Consider the following 11,740-nt stretch of genomic DNA (forward strand, 5'->3'; position numbering starts at 1 on the left):
TACAAGATGTTACAATGTGTTACAATGTGTTACAATATGTTACAAGATGTTACAAGATGTTACAATGTGTTACAATATGTTACAAGATGTTACAAGATGTTACAATGTGTTACAATGTGTTACAATATGTTACAAGATGTTACAAGATGTTACAATGTGTTACAATATGTTACAAGATGTTACAAGATGTTACAATGTGTTACAATGTGTTACAATATGTTACAAGATGTTACAAGATGTTACAATGTGTTACAATATGTTACAAGATGTTACAAGATGTTACAATGTGTTACAATGTGTTACAATATGTTACAAGATGTTACAAGATGTTACAATGTGTTACAATATGTTACAAGATGTTACAAGATGTTACAATGTGTTACAATATGTTACAAGATGTTACAAGATGTTACAATGTGTTACAATGTGTTACAATATGTTACAAGATGTTACAAGATGTTACAATGTGTTACAATATGTTACAAGATGTTACAAGATGTTACAATGTGTTACAATGTGTTACAATATGTTACAAGATGTTACAAGATGTTACAATGTGTTACAATATGTTACAAGATGTTACAAGATGTTACAATGTGTTACAATGTGTTACAATATGTTACAAGATGTTACAAGATGTTACAATGTGTTACAATGTGTTACAATATGTTACAAGATGTTACAAGATGTTACAATGTGTTACAATATGTTACAAGATGTTACAAGATGTTACAATGTGTTACAATGTGTTACTACACATCTAGACAATTTTGTAGAGTTAAAACATTACAGACAATAATAGTCACTCTCACCATACATGATGTAGATAGTGTCCAAAAAATAGTACGTATATAGTGCAGTGTGTGACATTGACTTTTATAGTACATCAACAATAGAAAGTTAGTTTCATTTAGGAAAATAGCAGCCAAAAAGTTAGTGATGCAGATAGATAGAGAGAGTGTTAAGAAGAATAGAAGCAATAAAGCCAGAGTAGCAGCTTAAGGATATGGTACAGAAACAGAGGAGTTAGAAGAGCCTTAGGATCTTGCAGACTGTGAAGGATTGAAATGTGACAGAAGAGGAGGATGAGGCTAGTGTGGAAGAAGAGGAAGACCTGAGCATTAGGCAGGCTTTATGCAGGAGTAGAGCCATGTATTTTTGAGATGATTTTTTTAAAGAGGCTTTGAAATGGGTTAGGTCAGGCATACACCTGATAGCCAGAGGTAGTGAATTCCAAAGTATAGAGACAGAGTATGAATACAGAGAGTGACCAGGTTTTCTTGTGGGTTTTGAGATAGCTAAGAGATTTTTGTCTTCTGATCGTAGGGATCAATTTGCTTTGTAAGGTGTGACTAGATTGGCTAGTGCAGGGCAGGCATTAGCTTGAAAATAAGGTTGTGCAAGGCGGATAGCTGAATAAAGGCAAGTTGGTTGGGGAGTTCAAGCCAGTTTAGTTCTAGTAGCGGTTTACAGTGGTGTGTGCGATATTTAGAGTTTGTGGCAAACTTTCCAACTTTGTTATAGCACTGTTCCATCTTGCTTAGGGTTGAAGTTTGTAAGTTAGTTAAGATAGGGGCACCATAAAGAAGGGAGGGAAGTAAAAATATTTTTGCCAGGGTAGTTTTGTTGCTGCAGTAAAGAAATGTTTGTTTCTATATAAGAGTCCCAGTTTTTGATCAGTTTTCTTTATATTCTGCTGTATGTGGGGGTCAAATGAAAGTGTATTGTCAATGATAACACCTAGAAGTTTGGTTTCCTGCACTATTTCTATGACAGTGCTGTCAGATGCAAGGATATTTTAATGATCAGTGACAAGGGTGGTATCAGAGGATGGAAGTGCACTAGTTTTGTCTTCTTTGGATTAAGAGAGAGTTGGGCATTTCTTAGCCAGGATTCAACTGCTGTAAAGGACTGTTGAGTTTGTGAGAGTAGTTCTGGTAGTGATTGAGCAGTGCAGATTATGGTGGAATCATCAGCATATTAAATGAGGGTCTCAGGGTGAGAGGCAGTGTGAAAGTTGTTTGTGAAAATGTTGAAGAGTAGAGAGTCCTAGGATGGAACCCTGAGGGACTCCAGTAGGGTTGTGGAGAAAAGGTGAGAGTTCATTGAACCATTTCACTGCTTGTTTATAATCCTTGAGGTAGCTCTGAAACCATTTTACTGTTATGTGAGAAGCCTAAGTTAGACAGTGTGTTCAAAAGTAAGGGGTGAGACACTGTGTCAAAGGCCTTGGAGAGATTAAGGAATATGGAGTCTGTATAGCATCCTGTATCTCTGGTCTTGTTCATGGTGTCTGTAAAAGATAATAGGGCTGTAGCTGTGCTGTGGCTGGGTCGGAAGCTGTGTTGGGTTTTGGTTAAAAGATTGTTTTGCAATAGATATTGCATTACCTGCTGATGGATACCTCTCTCGAGAATTTTGGATATGGGTGACAAGATGGATATATGACGAAAATTGGATGGATCAAAAGAGTCACCTCCTTTGTGGATGGGGGTGATGTGAGATTGTTTCCATATGGTAGGTACTTTTGATTCAAATAAAGACCTATTTATAAGGATACTAACTGGGTAGGCGACTGAGTTAGCAGCCTATGACATTTGTTGAGTAGGGAGTTAATAATGACAGGGTTAGAAGTAGTTGATTGTCTTGGGATGGTGTCTGAATAGGTTGAAGAGTGAGGGGGTCCAGCATTAGGGATGTGCATGTATAATTAAGGTGTGCACCTGTCAGTAAGGTATGCACTTATACATACTGCATGCATGTATCACAGCTCTTGCTGCAATTATTTATTCATGTTGTATGCAGTAAAATGTTATGTTGAGTAAATATGTATTGAGCTGGCAATGAGATGAGGTCATGTGTGCAAAAAAAATTGCATATTTAAAAGGCCAAGCTGGAATACTAAGTCCAATATGTGCCTATACATATGGACAGTGGAAGCAAATACCAAAGCAAACCCGACTCCCTGTATAACACATAGAAATTCTTTCACAAGAGTTTATATTTCCTCATCCACCCAAATGTTGAGGCCACACAGAATTAATAATCTGGAAGTCTGTTAACTCCAGTAGGAACATCATTGTACATCCTGGTGAATGGCAGATCATGAGGGGCTAGCAGTTTGCTGCTGTTGCCATGGCATTTTTAAAAAGAGCTGGTAGCTCCAGCTAAGACTTCCTTCTGTTTAATGGTGGTATAATGGAAGATACAAACAGCCCGCCTGAGTTAATAAGCCTACAATACTGCAGAGCTGAAAATCCAGTGGTCATTCTGGCTGTGTGAATGGACCCACAGATAACATCGAGCTGGGTGTTGGTAATAAATTCCAGATCAGTGTCATAAACCAAATTCCATATTATAACTGCTTTGCTCCTGGCAGACTTGGCACTAAAATGCCACATCTTCAGTAAAGATGTAGGAGAGGCTGGAGAGCAGATCCCACTTACCTGTCCCATATGAAATGAGGGATCTATGGGATCCCACTTACCTTGTCCCATATGAAATGAGGGATCTATGGGATCCCACTTACCTGTCCCATATGAAATGAGGGATCTATGGGATCCCACTTACCTTGTCCCATATGAAATGAGGGATCTATGGGATCCCACTTACCTTGTCGCATATGAAATGAGGGATCTATGGGATCCCACTTACCTTGTCCCATATGAAATGAGGGATCTATGGGATCCCACTTACCCTGTCCCATATGAAATGAGGGATCTATGGGATCCCACTTACCTTGTCCCATATGAAATGAGGGATCTGTGGGTACATGTAAAAGAACTGTATCATGAGTATCAATGAAATGGGTTTCCCTTTGGGCAAGACTACCTATGACCAGAATCAAACCATGCTCTCTCTCTGCCGAACATCAATACTTGACCATGATGAACACCAGCCATATTTATCCTGCCAGTACCATGATTCTTATAGGAAGCAATAGTACCAGATGATTACTGACAAGAGACAGAAACAACTGTGACAAGAACAAGTGAGGTAGGAACTTACAGCCTGGGCCAAGGAAGCTGAAATGGTTAAACAAACCAGCTAAATATGCAAGCTAAATGATATAAACGTATAGCAACCTGTGCTAAGCAGCAATCAAAACAATAAATAGTAAATAATAAAAATGAAAGCCAACTATAACTTTTCACATGTAAAATATAAGTAATGAATATAAATTATGAAGAGGATTAAGGTGATGAGTAGTCAGTGGGCTACATCCTGCAGTACAGGGCTTCATTCCCTCAGTGTTCTTTTCTTTTTTTTTTGGGGGGGGGAGGTGGTATGATGGTTAAGGTGTTTGCCTCACATTCACAAGGTACAAGATTTGATTCTTGCCTTTGGTTGGAGAATTGGCTAGACTTAAAATGGCCCACAGGGCAGCTAGCCTATTAATTAGTTATGAACCCATGAACATTTACCAAAAAATTCTTTAACAAAAATCTGCCAGTAAGCTGGAAATGCAAAATTAACTCAGATGTTTAACTAAATCCTAAATTGTGGGGCAATCCCACAAGAGTAAATAAATCAGGAACTCCTCCAAGATAACTAAATGGACAGCAAAAGATCCACAAAGCACAAAAAAAAAATTACACAACATAATGAAGAGGCTGTAATTAGAGCAAACAAATTACCCAATAAAAGGCACAAATTTAAATTCTGTATGAGCAGTACAGTAAAATAGTAGCACTACAATCAAATTGTGTGCCACAAATACAAATACATTACTCGATCTTATCCAAAGTCAGTAAAGTGACGGATGCACTCAATGGTGTAGTTATATTGATAAATGCACTCAGCGGTGTAAAGTCCACAGGTATGGCTCAACCATCCCAATCCTCACCTGAGTCAGTCATACCAAAAAACACAAAACGAGCACTGCTCAGACCATTTAGAACACTTTTGGAACTACCTTACTGAACACTGCACAACCCTCAGCGAAATGCCTGCTGATGCATAAATTACTGCGGTAATGGCAACAAAGCTCACAGTTTGCAGTCTTCTTCAGAGCCCTCTGCTAGCAAGCCCACAAGAAAAAAAGCTGTAAGACATTAGGTGAAGCACAGCCAAAAATACCACAGAAATGGGAAAAATAATTCAAAACAAATGCAGCTTGCAGTGTTGAAGCCAGCTTACCGCTGAATGCACCTACGCATTGCAGAAAATAATTTGTGGCTTGAATTATGGCAGTGAAGAGAGAGAGTTAAGGCTCTGAAGTAATAACAAGCTGCTTCCTACACCCAAGGTACTGCATTTGAATCTTTCCACCTCCATTTGCTTAATGTGTGGCAATGGTCCAGTCACTTAACCAAATTGTGCACCTTTGTTACCCCTGAAAAGGGACACTTGTGTCCAGTGGGCTTATCTGCCTAACAAATGTCTAAAAAAAGTGATAGCTACCTTCACCATTACTGAAACTCAGTTAAAAGTCCCCATCTGTCCCCCAATTACTGTATATAGCAGTTTTAACATCTACATTAATAATAAGCATGGCCTAAATACTAGGGGTAGTACAATATTACTTGTCAAACAACCTAAAATGTCTACCATATTGATAGGAAACAATCCTAACCCCTCAAAAGACTCAAGTGGGTTGTGGACACTATAATTATTGGAAGTCATTGATGATACAGTATATATCCCTACACCCTCATCTATAAAAATATTTACTGAAACTTTAAATTATGCTTCTTACAACTGGACATAAGATGACTGTGTAAGGTGCCTTTAACCTTGACCTCCTAAGACCATACAGCTTGCCATTTTTCTTAACTAAATCTTATGCAATTAATAGATCCCCTCACTTAAATACCCCATCTAATAGTCTTTGTTTCACCTGTCTATAACCAGTATTTCTCACAAAATGAAGGATGTTAAATGTGTAACTAATTCAGTCTATGACCATTTATCAGTACAAGGAACTCTCTCCATCAAAGCAACCAAGTTTCCTCCAACAACTAATCCGTCAAATTGTTCCGGAATTAAAGGAGGATGCAGCTATTCATGAGATACAGACCATTTGTAGTCTGTAAAATTTAAATGTTTTAGTACAGCACAACATTAATATACATTTTTCTTTATTAAAATGGAGGGTTAATGACCAACAATGCTGCAAATTACTACTCTGTGTTAGAACTCCTGCTGAGATCTAGACTTAAAACAAAGTACTTCTACACAATTAACAACATTCTTGTTTACCACCAGTGCTTTCTCTGCCATAGGTAAAATGCAAACTGGAAGTTGAAAAGGCAAAAACTGAATATCCAAGACAGACATCTTACTCACAACTCTTTTGCAAACTTAGGGCCAATGTATGTTTTGACAGTAATCAGACCAACACTTCCCTCTCCACAGTATCTTTCACAGATATCAACAAATTAAAAAAAAAAAAAACTACTCAGCAGAGAATTAAAAAAAAATGGATTAGCACTCCTGCAACCCATTTGCTGTCAACTATGAGAGCAGCACCTTTCTAAGCTGCCAGTTCTCCATGTTACGTGACTGGATCCAGGTCACATAGTTTAAATTGAGGTAATCATACCTAGGACTATAGACTGCTGGTCTAAAGACATAGAGGAACAAAATCCTGACTATAGATCAGATGACTTAAGATGAAGTAACAATCTAACTGTTAGAATAGCTAGCTAGTTGGACATAGGAATCAATAGCCAGTGCTGGTATGGCCATCTTGGGAGCATATATGGCTCAGAGACTAAGTGTTGCAGCAGATAGGAGAAGGCCCACATACAAGTGTTTAGTGTACTAAGCAGCACACAGGTCTATATTTGGGCCTAACATTGCAGACAACACAGCAGAAATCCCTGATCACTAGAAGGGTGAGGGTCTCTCCATGAGCCAGGTCATGCCCTCAACATCAACTGAATGGTCATGGCATGAAGAAACAAATGGACTGATTAGTGGGTGATGGGGAGGCTGGAAATCACATGGTGGAGGCTGTGTGAGAAAAAGACTTAGAACAGAAAAGCGAACAAACAAACACAGGTACAGGATGAAACTTCTTATCAACTAAGCTGCCAGACAAAAATATATTACTATGGAAAACAGAAGCATTATTCATATTAATTAAGTTGGATCAACTCCTTAGCGCTTCTCTTGGTTTGGCTATGTCGCCTGAGAATTACACTGATCTGCTGCGTCTAAAGCCATCCACCGCTAAAAGAATGAAAGTAAGTATCATGCTGCACTTCTGACAATTTTTGTTTTGCTGTATTTCATAAGAATTCTGTATTAATTGTTATATTTCAAAAACTTTAGTAGTTTCAGATCTGAACGGTTTCCACTGCTGCTGCACTACTTAATCATACAATGTCTGTTAGTTTTACAGGTATTATCTAGATTGTGTGGTTTCCCTGCATTTCAGCTCTAAAACCAGCATTCTTACATTAAGAGGGTTTTCTATCTGCACTCTTGTGGCAGAAGTGTGTTGTAGCAAATCTTTCTGAGTTGGGGGCTGCTGGCTGAAAGCTTATTGTGTGTTTTCCTGATTGGTCTGTAGGCCTTGCTGTTGTAAAACTTCTGATTCTATATAAGCCCAGTGTTTGCACTTGGCTGCTCTCCACACAGCAGCAGTTAGTAGTGTCCTGTATGGATGCAGTTTCTATCAAGTTAAAATTTCCCTTAGAATAACTATCCCTGCTACCTTCCCCAGTCCATCTGCTGCTTTAGGAGCATCTGAGTTATGAGTAGACCAGCATCACCTTCTTGGACAACTGAAGTTCACACTGAGTATAGCATCCATTATTCATCCGTGTGCTTTCATCTCAGTCCCAACTCTTCTCCCTGGTTAAACTCACAGCAGAAAAGCCTGAAACCATCAATGTGCACTTTTCTGCTATCTCTGTGGCCAACCTGGTGGATATGGGCATCCTGAGGCAATGCAGCAATTGTCTTGTGTATACTGACAACGACTTAATCCTAAAACAAACACAGTATTTGAGATGTAGTTACATTAGGAAAACTGAGACACGACTTTCACATACTGACAAATCAAATAACAAACAGGTTGCTAGCACAAGCACATCATTTTCCCTGCTAACTAAGGTCTCGACACATAAACCCACATATGCACAGGTATTTACAAGTAACTTACCAATTATGCTGCTCTCGTAATACACATGCAAATAAAACCAAGTTAACACCAAACACACGTAAAAATACCATCACAGTGTCTCCACAAGAAAGCCCCTAAGGTAAAACACCACACATACAAACATCTTGGTCATAAGAGACTCCATCAGGAGACACATGGATGCCCACCTCACCAGGTTGGATAAAGAAACTGTTACAGTCAGTTGTCTGTCAGGGGTCAAGATTCGCCAGATCATGCAGGTCCTATGACTCAGTCACAGTCCATGTGGGTGTGAATGACCTGAGATATACCTCCCTGGACTATATGAAGAGAGACATGATTAACCTCTCTGAATACATGTCACTGGCTGGTATGAGCCTTGCACTGAGCAGCATTCTACCCTCACCAAGAATGATACTACAATACAAACAGAAAATGATTGACTTCAATAATTGGTTAGCTAATGGTATCATTCCAAAGGGATCCAGTATTTGTCAGCCTGGGACAACATGATCTACAAACCAAACTGCTTTGCCAGAGATGGTCTGCTCCTATTGCCACTAGGCTTTTGAATACTGGTCAAGTCATTAGCCACCCTCACAGTGCCTTTTTTAGGCAGTGATTAACAAACAGACCTACCAGTGTAACAAATTCTTCTAATGTCAGGCTGAAGGTACTGCTGCTCAAAGTTAAGAATCTTAACAAGACATTGCATTCCCTGGAAGCTCTGCTTGCCCTGGAGAACACTGATGTCTGTGCAGTTACAGAGACGTAGTTCAAGGCTGCAGAAAGCACCCCAGCAATGCAAAGCTGTGATGCTTATCACACATTCAGACCACCCTCTGAAATGGAAAAAATGAAAGGAAGCAATCACACCTCTAGATTGGTCAAGCAGGATAACTCACTTGAGATACTCCATGTCCAGCTCATCACAGGCAAAATCACCCACCATATCATCGCTAGGCACAGGTGCCCAATCATCAACCATGAAAACCACTCCGCAAACCTGAAAATACTAGAATAATTTACCATTCAGCCTAACACAGTACTCATAGGTGATTATAGCTACGCCTCTATAAAATGGGAAACATATGCGACCACTAACATGCAGGCTCAGGGACTTCTGGACTTTATTAATGCAAATTTTTTGGAACAGCTGGTCTGTACTCCCACTAGGGGCTCAAATATCCTTGACATAGTACTCACAAATATGGGGGTACATTGCAACCCCCCAGTGCAATGTCTTCATTAGTAAGATCGGATCATAAATTTGTCTCTTTTGAAATAAATGTAATGGCAGTACCTCCAGCAAACCATAAAACTCTAAAGAATTTTTACAAGGCAAATTACCTCCTAGTAAGTGATAGCATAGGTAATTTTAAAACTCCCCCTAATCCCAAAAACATGGAGACCTATGCATACGTATACACAAATGCCCAGTACAACCACTTAAACCACTGCATAGAAACAGCAGTACAAGACCGAACTAAACCCAGGTCTAGCCGGAGAAACAAGCCACCCTGGTAGGCACTTGTGATAAATAGATTATACAACAGAAGGAAGAAATTCCTGTCTAGAAGTAGGTGGGAGGCTGTACAATAGAGAAAAAAAATCCTTCATTAGTCTCAACAGGCAAATCTGGTAACTAGTCAAATCTTCAAAAGCTAAATACAAGACTAAAATAGCCTCCCAAGCAAGGGATAACCATAAAACATTTTTAGTTATGTCCGAAATCTTATGGGAAACACTCGACAATGTGCTGAGTTGACTGTAGATGGCACTACCTATACTCAGCCAGAAGAAATAGCAAACCTGCTGGCTAATAAATTCAGCTCACATTTCAACCCCTCATCACCTCTGGTCACGCTGCATAAAATACTCCCTACCATTCCTTTGCCTGTAATCACAAAAGAACAGGTCATCACTGTACTGTCTAAAGCTAAAAACATGGCATCAATTGGCCCTGATGTTATTCAGAGTGCCTAATAAATAGCTTGAAACATGACCTAACAGTCCCACTCAGACCTCTAATTAACCACAGTCTGCAGACAGGTTTTGTCTCAGTACAGAGAAGGACAGCAGCAGTCATCTCTCTACACAAGGAGGGCCCATCAAGTAACCCAGAAAACTACCAACCCATAAGTTTGACAAGCCTCATATGCAAGGCTATGGAAAAAATAATCATGGACCTGATTAACAATGACATAGGAAATCTCTAGACTGTTGACCCAACCCAGTTCGGCTCTGTCAATGGTAGGTCCTGCCTGCTCAATCTGGTGGACTTCTTTTAGAAGGTCACCAAGGCCATGAATGAAGGTAAGACAGTGCATACTGCCTACCTGGACCTGGTCAAGGCATTTGACACAATACTCCACTCAGATATTATAGATAAACTCACAAAATTGGGCATAAACCTCTCTGTCATGAGATGGCTAGCCAAATGGCTCATGGATAGGATACATATTGTTAGAGTGTGGGAATCCATATCCAGCAAGAGGCCAGTCACCAGTGGAGTACCACAGGGCTCAGTGCCTGGCCTCCTCCTGTTTAGAATATACTTCTCAGATGTCAAGGCAAATGCAGATGATCTTTGACTGACCAAGTTTACTGATGACTGCAAGCTGGGGGCAATCACTGACTCCCTAAAACAATGTTGGTATCCTACAGAAAGGTCTGATGCAGACTAATGATTGTTGTCAGAGCCATGGCCTTGAACTAAATATGAAGAAGTGCATAACAATACCCTTTGGGAAATCAAGTACCCCTGCAAATACAACATTGAGAGCAGCCCACTAAGAGTGGACCCAGTGGTGAGAGATATGGGTACTCAGATAGACAGTGATCTGAACTTTGACAAACACATGTCCAAGGTGGTGAGGAAATCCTTCTATGTGACTCATCTTATAAGTAATGGCAAACATTCAGATCTAATGGTGTCATAATACGGATCTATATTATTTGAATGAAGTTTTATAACTTCAAATACCATATGATCGACATCATATGGTAGAAGTTATAAAACTTTGAATAATAAAAAAAAAAATAAATAAAAGGAGGAACCCTAAACTAAGGGTTGTGGGTATGGGGGGAAAGCCCCCCCTGCACCTCCCACACCCCCTGCTCTTTAAATATAACAACTCTGAGACCACACTATAATGCGGTAAAGGGAAGACTTTTGGGGGTGGGGGGTGCAGGGGGGCTTAACCACCTGCTTTAACACGTTAGGTTATGTTTTTTTTTTTTTTTTTCAGTATTCGAAGTTTTATAACTTTGACCATATGGTGTCGATCATATGGTATTCGAAGTTATAAAACTTTGTTCAAATAATATAGACCCCATACTACTGCACTCAACCCTCATTAGACCAGTAAAAGAGTACAATGCACTCTTTGAATGTACCTCGCTAGGCAGCGGAACAGTTGGAGTGTCCTCAAAGGTTTCTCACCAAGAAAACACAGGGTATAACCAAAATGTCATATGTGAACCAATTAAAAGCCCTATCACTGTATTCAGTCTTCTACTGATTAATGAGGAGTGATCTGTGTCTGATCTACAAGGTAGTCTCTGACCCAGCTGTGATGGCAGTGTTGCATATTCACAAAACTAAGTGCATGTGGGCTACCCACTCCAAAGATCAAAACCTGATCT

Source organism: Protopterus annectens, chromosome 14.part0 (assembly GCF_019279795.1).
Source record: "Protopterus annectens isolate FY-2018-M chromosome 14.part0, PAN1.0, whole genome shotgun sequence".
NCBI classification, from domain to species: Eukaryota; Metazoa; Chordata; order Ceratodontiformes; family Protopteridae; genus Protopterus; species Protopterus annectens.